The sequence below is a fragment of the Pinus tabuliformis genome, chromosome 7, assembly GCF_031772625.1.
Source record: "Pinus tabuliformis cultivar Carrire ecotype Pingquan chromosome 7, CPIR1, whole genome shotgun sequence".
Lineage (NCBI taxonomy): Eukaryota > Viridiplantae > Streptophyta > Pinopsida > Pinales > Pinaceae > Pinus > Pinus tabuliformis.
In genome coordinates, this window is record NC_142293.1 from 1,675,214,109 (window position 1) to 1,675,225,527 (window position 11,419).

Consider the following 11,419-nt stretch of genomic DNA (forward strand, 5'->3'; position numbering starts at 1 on the left):
TCACTACCGGCACAATCATCAATTATTTGATCGATATAGGGCATGGGATAGTTGTCCTTGGGACAAGCACGATTGATATCCTTATAGTCGATACATATTCTTATTGTTCCCTGCTTCTTGTTAACTGGAACAATATTCGATACCAAATCCGTTAACGGGATCGGATAAATGAAACCTGCTTTCAACAGCTTCTCAATTTTTGCTTTAATTGCAGCCGCTTTCCGAGGGTGGATCTGACGCAGACGTTGCCGAACGGGTTTAGCGTCCGGGTAAGTCTTGATCTCATGAACAACAATGGAAGGATCAATTCCTGGCATTTCCTCATAGGACCAGGCAAACACGTCGCGGAATTCTTGAAATAGGGCCTTGTATATTTGAATTTCGTCATCTGAACACGAGGCACCTATATGAATGTGTTCAACTATTCCAGGCTTCACTGAAATGTCAATGGGAATAGTGCGAGAAACATTTCCCAAATTCAGCTCTGAATCAGGATGTTTCATTGGACTCTGAGCGTCTTTGACATATTCAGCTGTAAAGATTGATGAGAAATCGTTTTCAAAACAATCATCCTCAGGTAAAAACGACGATCTATGATGGAGATCGTCCCATGGTAAATCGTCTACACATAGGACTTCACAAAGTTGTTCCTCAGATGACACAACTTCGGGAAATGTTATTAACTCCGAGGTTGATGCGAAGAGGGATTCCTCATGGACCACATTCATTTGGTCGATTTGGGTTGAACTTGGGGTGGAAAAAGACTGCACGGCCTCATAAGCAATTTCATATGGACTCAAAGGCATTGCATTACTGAATGAGTCTATCTCAGATTTAGATGGGACAATCCAAGGATCATCGTAAATAATAGTGTCTGAGGTAATCATATGAATGAATGCTAATGAAGGGTCCGCGTTGATTGGAGGAAAAGGAAAAGTTCCCAGTAAACCGGAATCTTTAACTAATCCTACGCCAACATCCTTATAAGGGATAGTCATTTTACCGACATGCTGGATACTCTCTGAAGAGGCTGGGTCGGATGAAAAATAAGCCAGTTGGTCTATTGTCACGATCTTGCCATTATGTGGAAACTTTATGACTCTGAAGACCGATGAAACGACCGCTGTCATAGCGTAAGACCAACTTCGACCCAAAAGAAGGTTGTAGTCTAGAGGGGCATCAACCACCTCCACATCTAGACTAACGGTTTTTCCTTCAACCCCTACAGGCAAATCCTATAAAATGCCAAACGGATGGAACCCACAGCCATCAAAGGCCTTAAGAATAGTCAGGGATTGGTTCAGCGAAGGAGAACCAAGAGATCTCCAACACTGAATCGACATAATACACGTGGAAGCTCCTTCGTCAATTACAGTCTGATGAATGGGTCTGTTTTTGACTATCACTGGAATCTGGAAAGCCATCTGATGAGGGAGACGCGGTGTACTATTTTCTAGATAAAAGATTATCAGGTTCGGGTCCTGAACATCAACAGCTCCTATAGCCGACAAAAGTAATTTTCGCTGTGCTGGGCATGATTGCAGCACTTCTAAAGCCGACATTGCTGAGGGTGAAACAGCTAAATCCTCAACAATGTTGTAGTTCTGGGCCGCTCTCGCATGTGGATTGAAAGTAGACCTTCGAAGTACACCCTTGGCGGGTGGTTTTATTACTAAGTCAGGGTTAGGTTTCTCGATCTGTAGTGGATCGGAACCGGGAGCTGAGGTTGATGGATTTGAATGAGAAGATTCTGCTTCTTTCGATCCATCAACAGGACTTTTACTACCATAATCGTGAGATCGAGTCGCAATCCTTACATGAGACATCATCAATATGGGTTCTTCAGTTGCACTCGAGGAAGAACCTATCATCTTACTCTCCTGCTTTGGAAATGGATCTTTCAAAACAGCAGGAGTTGAGGAACCTTTGACGATTTTCACAACCTCGGCCCGATGGGGGCAATCTCTCGTAAAATGATCCTCTTCACAAATAAGACAAGGATATCAAGGTTTGTGCTTTTCGTCATTGGTTTCCGACTTTTTTGTTTTCTCCTTTGGAGTCTTGTCTGCTTTACCCTTCTTCTTACCCTTCTTCTTCCCACCGTTTTTTGATTTAGTCGTAGATGACTCTACAACGTGAATATCGGCGGAAATTTCAGGAGAAGACTAATCTGGTAAGGTTATAATGGGCGAAGAATTCTTTGAAGATTTCTTCTTGCTTTTAGTATTTACCGAACCAATCATGCCATCAGCAGCATGAGATCCCGAAGGAGCAGCAGCGATTTGATTTGACTTTGGAAGATCTAGGATCTTTTCATGTAACGTACCTGACTGAGTGTCAACTAAGTCAAGGTACTGCGCTTGAGCAATTACTTGCTCTTCAGTAACTACTCCGGCCTTAGCTACATATTCAGTAATCTTCGGTAATAATGATTTAACAAACCATTTAGCTAAGATTTGGTCTGGAATAAAAACTTTCACTAATCGTCGTCGACATCTCCATTCATGGATATGATCGGAAATATAAGTGGACGTCGACTGTTTTAGTGAAGTTAGTAGCTCCGTGCCATTATCATATCTGACCGGCAACTGAAAATGAGTTAGGAACGAGGTAGCTAACTGACTAAAATTGTAAAAAGAGGCCCGTGGTAACTCAATGTACCACTTGGCTGCGAGACCAATGAGCGTACGCTGAAAAAGACGTAAGCGGATCGAATCATCCGAGATGGAATTTGAAGCACACCAGAGGTGGTAAGTCATCACATGATTGGACGGATCCTCTCCAGACTTACCTTCGAACTTGGGTATATCACTGGGCAACTTATTTGGCATTGGCGACCAGAACGGAAGATATTGTATTGGATCGTTTGTTAGGCGCGACAAGTCTGGTAAATCCAAAGTTGTGATAAACGGTAATTGCCGATTAGGATCCCTAAAACTCTGGGTCACAAGACCAGTCCCAGGAGGAGGATATCCAGGATAACTTGGAATAGGAATCGCATTCGGGATATTATATCCTCCTGGAAAACCAGGATTAACCAGACTGTACTGGGGTTGCTGAGGTTGTTGATAAGTGTACCCAGGATACGGTTGATACTGGTAAACCAGCTGTTGGACAGCAGACCCGTATTGGTACTGTCCCTGGTACGGTTGATAAGCGAATTGTGGTTGACTAGTGACAACTGTACTTAAACCAAGTTGTCCTACAGGCATCTGAACCGTAGTTTGAATCATAGATCGAGACAATGGTAAAGATGTCTGAGGAGTAGTTGCAGAGACAGTAGAAACCGGAGCTGTCGATACTCCAGAAGCAAGTGTGGTGGAAGGAGCAGATGTTGCGGTAGTTGCAGCAGCCGTTTGAGATGGAGTACTAGGTGCAATTGGCGGTTGAGTAACTACCGAAGTTACAGAAGTTTGAACATTAGACTAGACTGGTTGCTGGGATGGACCAACAACTAAGGGTTGTCCAGCTTGAGATGACAACTGTATACTTGGCTGCAATACCTGTTGAACTTGCGATGGATCCCACACTATGTTCATTCTGGGGTATTGACACATGACAGGTTGAGGATATTGAGATCCATAACCGGATTGAGGATAGGATTGATAACTGAAAGGCACAGTTCCCGTACCTTGAACATATGACTGACCTTGAGGTGGTTGATAACCTTGACTAGAGTATTGAGCTTGAGGTTGATAACCTTGAGGTAAATACTGATACTGGGGTTGACCTTGACCTTGAGGTTGATACCCTTGAGGTAAATACTGATACTGAGGTTGACCTTGGGGTACATATTGAGGCTGGGGTTGACCTTGATGAATGTATTGTACTATGGGTACATACTGTCCTTGAGGTTGCCCCCCAGACGCAATTTGTGTACCTTGAGGTTGCCCCCCAGGCGTTAATTGAGGCTGCCCCCCAGGCAGTAATTGGCCACCTTGAGGTTGAGAACTGGGAACTGAACCTGACATCATGTAAATGTCCCCTACACCCAACGGTTTATTACCATTGTTTCCAGCTAATAACCCATGTTCAATGGGTTGAGGAGATGCTCCCGCAAAAGTACCAGAAAGTGACTGATACCCGGAGGGAACAGAAGGACCGCCGTACAAGAAAGATTCAGGAGATTGAGTGAACATGGACGACTGACCAGACATATTTACAGGAGTATAAATACCTCCAGGTGGAAAAGGAGTTCGAGGTGGAGAAAAACTTATCCCTGAGTTGTCTAAATAATTGGTTAACGAAAGGTACCAAGTAGTACTTCTAAGAGGACTGTAAAAGATAGATTCACGCTCCCTTAGATCAATAGTAGGTTGATCTTCAAGGATAGATACGCCTAATTCTTCCTCTGGAGCAAGTTCTTCAATAGCTATCAAACCAGCAGGAAGATTTTCGGTGATGACTCTTTCTACCCTAGGTGAATCAGGTGCACTAGAAGTTGGAGTAATAGGTTCAGATACTTCAGGTTCTTCGCCTATATCACTAGTAGATGAAAAACTACCAGCAAGCTCGGAAACTGCAACTGCTTGGAGATTATAACCTGTTTCTAGACCTTGGTAATCTGGATGGACTACCAATGACGATTCTCCTTCTTCAGGTGAACCTACTTTACTGCCACTAGGAGTTACAAGGACCTTTAAACCTTCGTAATGACTCGGGACCTCTTCAGGAGGTTCGCCCCGCAATCTACGGGACTTCCTCAACAAATCGGCCACGGTAACAATCTCAGGAGACTTGCCCCGAAGTCTACGGGACTGTCTCGGTAATTCAGCCACAGTTAAAAACTTTTAACTACTGCACACGCAAACAAAGTAAAATCTCAAAACAAACCACCTAAAGTCTCTAAAGAACCAAGCAAATTTGAATCACACACCTAAAGAATCTAGGGCGTCAAACCATGCACAAACAGTAGCCTTCCGAACCAAAAACACTAGTTGGAGATGAAACCTAACATCGTCGAATTCAATACAGAAGTGGTGGGAGGAACAGTTACCCCGGCAACCTGCTTAATGAATAGACCGGCACAAGTTCCTCCACTTTAACCGTCTCGAGTGAAGTGAACCCCCCGGAAAATCCAAGTGAGTCTAGCCGACGTCTGCTCCAGGTATAGTGGGATCTTCCCTCCACCGTCACCTCGGTAGAATCCTAAAGATAATGGTCACTAAGGTTACCAACAGCAACAAATGCACCTGGGGGAACAGTCTACACTCCGACAGCACGCAAGGGCAGAGTATCAATCTCAATCCCCTTGCCGGCTCCTTGACAATAATCCAAGGTTTACCGACAAGTGACCCCTGGCTCCTCGACAATGGTTAATCCAAGGTTTACCGTTTGTAATACGTGCGTGTCTGGCGTCGTTCCCAATGAGGGAGGATTGATCCCCTCACTGGTTCGGACACGAGCTTGTGCTTCTCCTTTAAGAGGAGCTTTCCCAGAGTACAAATGAAACAATTGGATTTATCCTACCACAAGATGAGCTACTTGTTTGGTTTTGCTGTCTTGGAGAGTTAATTACTCTCCTACTCCAAGACACTAGCCTGATCTATATTGGTGTTTCAGAGCCCTATTAAATAAAAGTTACTAAGTTGATTTTACTTTAAGCGTTAATTTTATGGCTTTTTTAAGACAAAAGGTAGTGGAGATGAAACTGATGGTGTGTAGACTCGACCAAAATCCACTAAAAAGATGCACTTGGGATGATTTACACTAATTTTTCATTTTTCAATGAATTTCCTAGCTAAGAGAGTTGGAGAATGCAAATTCGAAATAAAAACAACTTTCTTGGCAATGAAAACAAAGAAACAAACTCTTTTTCTTTTCAAAACATACGACACATGACCACTATTCACTTCACGAAAATTCCTTTTTCTTTCAAAGACACAAATGCTACCAAAGCAAACTTTCCTTCAAAAGATATTTTTGTATTTTTTCCTAATTAATAAAGCATGTAAAACTTACTTTAACAAAAATCAAAGTTAAGAAAGCTATGGCAATCAAATCAATTCAATTTCACTCAAAAGCACCTCTAAGAGAAATAAATATAAAAGTAAATCTAACGAGTCAAAAGCTTACTAGAGATGATTCCTGGATGTTTTACTCAGTCAAAATGTAACTAAGGACTAGTTAATGCAGAACCAAAAACTAGTCAAAAACAAAAATCAAAATCTTTTTGTTCTTTTCTCAAGAATAAAATTCAAAGTTCAAACAACAAACTTTTTCAAGATTCGCAAAGAGAAGACGCAAAGGTAGGTCTCTCACAAGGGTGATTTCTATGACAGACCCGACTCCTAAGAGGACTGAACAAAACCAGGGAGATCCAAAGTTTGACAACCTCTAACGCCAAAGTCACTACAGGACCAGTTAAAAATCAAACCCTAAGGAAAAATCCCTATGAATTTTACTAAAACCCTCGACACTAACGGAACAAGCTTAGGTGAAGATTTATGGCAGAAAACTAGTGGATCTGGGCAGAAAAACAAATTAAAAACAAAATGTAAAAGGCAAAAAAGAAGGAAAATGAAATTTTCTTAGTTTTGACAGGGGTACGCAGGTGACCTGTTTGCACAGGTGCGGGTACGCTCTGTGCACAAAGCGACAATGCGTACAGGTACGCACTGTGCTCAACTCAGAGGCTGCGTACTTCGAGCAAAACAAAGAAAAACTAAAATCTAATTTAACCCTAAGCTAGCCCACCCAAACACATAGTCAGACAGCCAAAAACCAGAAAACAAATAACTTTTCTCAGATCAAAAGTTCATACAAAGGAAAAAACATTCACATTAATGGATTCCCCAGTGGAGTCGCCATTTTTTCATGTGGAAAGAGTCGTTAGTGCGAACACAACCGACCTCCCTAGAAGCAAAAGCTTTCTAGTGACAAACAAGACAAATAAAGCTACCTTTCTCTAAACATGCATTGCAAATACAAGTAATCAGGGGATCTTTAACATACCTTTAGTCCAACGCTTTGTAGTAGTCTAGCCTTGCCGATCCGGATGAGCTCCTCCTTCTCTTCGAAACCTACATTCACTAACAAGCCAAAAGATTAAATAGTACCTGATAAACTCATAAAACAATACATATCTATCATACAGACCAAGGAGTATATGAAACAAACCATGAATAACAACCTGTTGAGAAAAATAAGTTCATTTGCATTAAAAGGTAACAAAAGGAACCATTACAACCTGAGCCTTGGTGTTGTGCAAGTCCCTCCTAGGGTTCAGCAAGAGTTTTCCTTTACTTTGATCAGCTCACCCACTCTCAAATAAGGCTAGGAAAGGATGGGAATCTCTCCTCTCAAGCTTTACAAGGGAGTCCTAATTCCAACAGCATCTACCCTTAGGAATGTTTAGCTTTCAACCTCTCTCCCTTTGGCCCAATGCCTGTATTTATAGTGCTCTAGAGGAAGTTATTCAGGTCCACCATCAATGGGATAAGCCCCTCTTTGGATGGGATAGCTCCCCTCTTGATGGGATAAGTTCCTCTTTGGTAGGGATACGTGAACCATCTGGAGGCGCTTCATACACGTCAAACAAGCTTCTAGAAGGCTCTAGAAATGACCACAAGTAACTATTTGGGGTGAAACTTGCGCCTTTTGACCTTTACAGGAGTACGCACCCATTGCTTTACATACAGAGCGTAAAAGTACGCAGGTATTGTGAACTTAGAGTGCGTACACGCAGGTAAGGCTAAGAGAAACTGCGTACCCAGAGATATATAGATTTTTAATGACTTTCTCTCTTTCTTGAAGTTTGACATGGAGAGCAGAGGTATGAGGCTTGCCAAGGAGGATAGTATGACAGTTGATGGAGCCATACTAACTGCAAATAGTCATGGTGACAAATTTTAGTGTAACACACACAAATCTCAATCCTCCATATTCAAAAATGGTACCCAGGCCAACAAGTTTCCCTCAATAGGTACTTCCTCCGGCAACAACGGCATGAATACCTTGAATTTCATAAAGTTAGGGTCCCTAATTACTTTGGTGGTTGGTTTTCATGGGGTTATATACAGTGGCAACTGAGAAATTGGCTTCATGCCTTCTATGCTGATATCCTCATTCTCCACATTCATCTCTTCTTTGTCTAGGTCCTGGGGTTCCATAAGCTACTTTTTTTTATCCATACTACCCTTCTTTCTCTTCTTAGTTGGAATCTTCCATGGTGATTGCTGAAGTGGGGTTTGTTGTGGCTTTTTTTGCTTTTTCTCTCCTGCCGTGGAGGCAGTAAGCTTTAGTCTCAATGACCGAGGTGTTGTAGTAGGGACTGGCGGTGTTATAGTCATGATGTTTCCTAACCCTCTCTTCAAGAATTCCTGCTCAACTTCTAGCCAACTCAGGTAACTAGATATACAACAATACACTCGGCTCTTTAAGTGAAAAAACACATAACAATTTCTCAGGAAGCAAAGTGGCCAAGTGTGGAGCAGGGTGCAATATTTATAACCCGATTCCAATTCAAACTATCCATTCCCCTACAAATATTTCCCATAAATGTGATTTTGGCAACAGATTCTCCTAGATTTGCACCTTAAATGCATCTTCCCAACTCCTTTTAACGACAAAATCATTGTCAAATCAACTGTAGCAACTCCAACAATCACTTTCTCGGTAGGCTGCGCGATAATCCTCCTTGTGGTGTAGCTTCTTCATTGTAGTTTCGACCTACGCATTGTTCTGACACATCGTGCATCCTTCATTCTCCGATATAATTTTTCCTTGGCAGAGTAGTCTATAGTCCTGCGATTTCTTTCAACTTCCAGAAGCACTAAGAATTTTGTGCATCCATGTAGTCAATGCACAGGGGAGGGATCATCCCTATAAATCTTCAAATTGCTCCCATTAATCATGCCTGGAAATACTTCCCCATTCAACTTCGCAAGCTGAACTGCGCCACCATCCGAAATGTCCTTAATTACATATGGTCCTAGCCAGTGCATCTGAAACTTCCCTGGAAATTTGGTAAACTTGTTGTCATACATTAGTACCAAATTTCCATTTTTGAAGGTGTGCTGCTTGATGTGACGATCATGCCATGCATTTTCTCTAGCTTTTTGTACCTGCTGATGAAAGCCAACCAAAAATCAGTCTTCCTCTAACGCCAACAATTGTGCTAGGAATTCCTCCATGATGTCATGATCTGCCATCTCGGTTACTGCTGCGATCCTTAGGCTAGGCACTATGTATTCCATCAGCATTACTGCTTCTTATCTGTAAACCAATCAAAATGGTTTCTGCCCAATCAATTTCTTACAAGTAGTCTTATGGGCCCATAGAACCACTGGTATGCGAACATCCCAATCATTATTATTAACATTGCATACCTTTGTGAGGTAATTCTCCAAGATCTTGTTGAAATATTCAACAATTCCATTTGCCTGGGGGTGATATGGCATACTCTTCTAATGGTACATCTGGAACTCTTATGTTAAAGATGCGATTGTCTCATTCAGGAAGTGTGGCCCTTTGTCACTCATAAGAATCTTCAGGCATCCAAACCTAGATAGAATAAACTTGAATATGAACTTCACAGCAGTATCCATGCTACAATCCTTCACAGGTTGTGCATCGTCCCACCTGTTTAAGTACTTTGTCGCAGCGATAATATAGCACATGTAGAATTCCTGCAGAAACTCCGATAGATCTAGAATTCTAGTTAAATTAAACACAAGTAATTTGCTGATATTCAAGAGAAGAGAGAAAGAATTTGCTCCATAAAATAAATGTATTAAATTAATGAACAATACTAATACATGAGCAAACAAATCTCTAATTCCAAAGCGAGGTGGTTATATACAAATTGTCGAATCTAGAAAACTAGGAAAAAATTAGTAAAAAACTAGAAAAGGCTAAGAAAAGCTAAAGGGAGGCAAAATAGCAACAATGACTCAAGACAACCTATGCCAACTATCAGCCAAGAGGAAAGAATGAGGAGGGGCACATTTCCCAAAGAAGGCAACTTTAAAACATGTTAAAATGGTCCGGGAGACCAAATCCCTTGATTTAAGGGGGATGTGGGGCGCCAATCCTCAAATAACTCAAGTGGATGAGGTGTGGTTAGGTGTGAACATGCACTTAGATTTCTAAATGGTTTAGGAAAGTGGTTGGACCAATATTTCCATAATATTAAGCCTTTAAAGGCAAAAAACAAGGGAAAGTTGGTCCACCGAGCTAGTTTACCAAAAACCAAGTGTGAACATGACTTTTACTACATGTGGCTAAGTCAAGGATACTTAGGCTAAAAGATAAATGTAAATGTTAGGATTATATTCCAGCACCCCCCCTTCATACTAACTCAATTATCTAAACTGAGTCCTGGCAAGGATGCCATGTTAGGTACTCAGGTACAATAAATAAAAGATCCTCATAAAAATGAAGAAAGAGGGAAAACCTCGTGGGAAAAACCCTCCCCAAAAGAGGAAAAAAGGGCTAAGTGTTCAGAAGGGCCTACTCAGCTATCTCCAGTTCTGAAAATTTATTTTCAATGAAAGACTTGGTGAAGATGTCTGCAACTCGCTGCTCAGTGGAGCAGTACTACAGTGATATGACTCCATCACGGATCAGCTCGCGGATGTAATGCACGTGAATCTCGATGTGCTTGGTCCTCTGCCTCTGAATCGGATCAATCAATATCTGAATGGACCTTTGATTGTCACAAAATATGACAATCAGAAGTGGATACTGAATACAAAACTCAGAGAGAAGCCCCTACAACCAAACAGCCCGTGTAGATGCATTCACTGCACCTCTATACTCTGGCTTAGCTGTAGAGAAAGAAATCGTGGATTGCTTCTTGCTAGACTAGAAAAAAGGCCTTGAATCAAAGTTGAAAACATAACCATAGGTTGAATTTTGGTCTGTGCCATTTCCAGCCCAATCAGAATCTGTGTACCCAATCAGTGAAAGTGAGCAATCTGCAGCATAAAAGATACCAAAACTAGAAGTACCTTTCACATATCTAAGGATTCTCTTTGCAGCTTTCGAGTGAAGCTCATGGGGCTCCTTCATATATCTAGAATAAACTCCTACTACAAAAGATATATCAGTTCGGGTGTGAGTAAGATACAACAAACTCCCAACCAACTGTCGATTAGGTGTACTGTCCACCAAAGGTGTAGTACCTGCATCCTCAAATCTAATCCCCAAAAGAAATGGAGATGTTGTTGGCTTGAATTATGTCATCTAAAAGCAAAAAAGTAGATCTTATGAATACTTAGACAGTACCATATTGATCCCTGAAGTAGATTGAGAAACTTCAAGACCAAGAAAGTAGTGCAACAGTCCCAAATTTGTCATGGAAAATCAATCGTGCAATGCTAATTTTGTCGAATCAATAGCTGAGGTAAGGTTTCCTGTCATCAGTAAATCATATACATAAAGTACTATCAGCAAAATGGAATCATCATGTTACAGC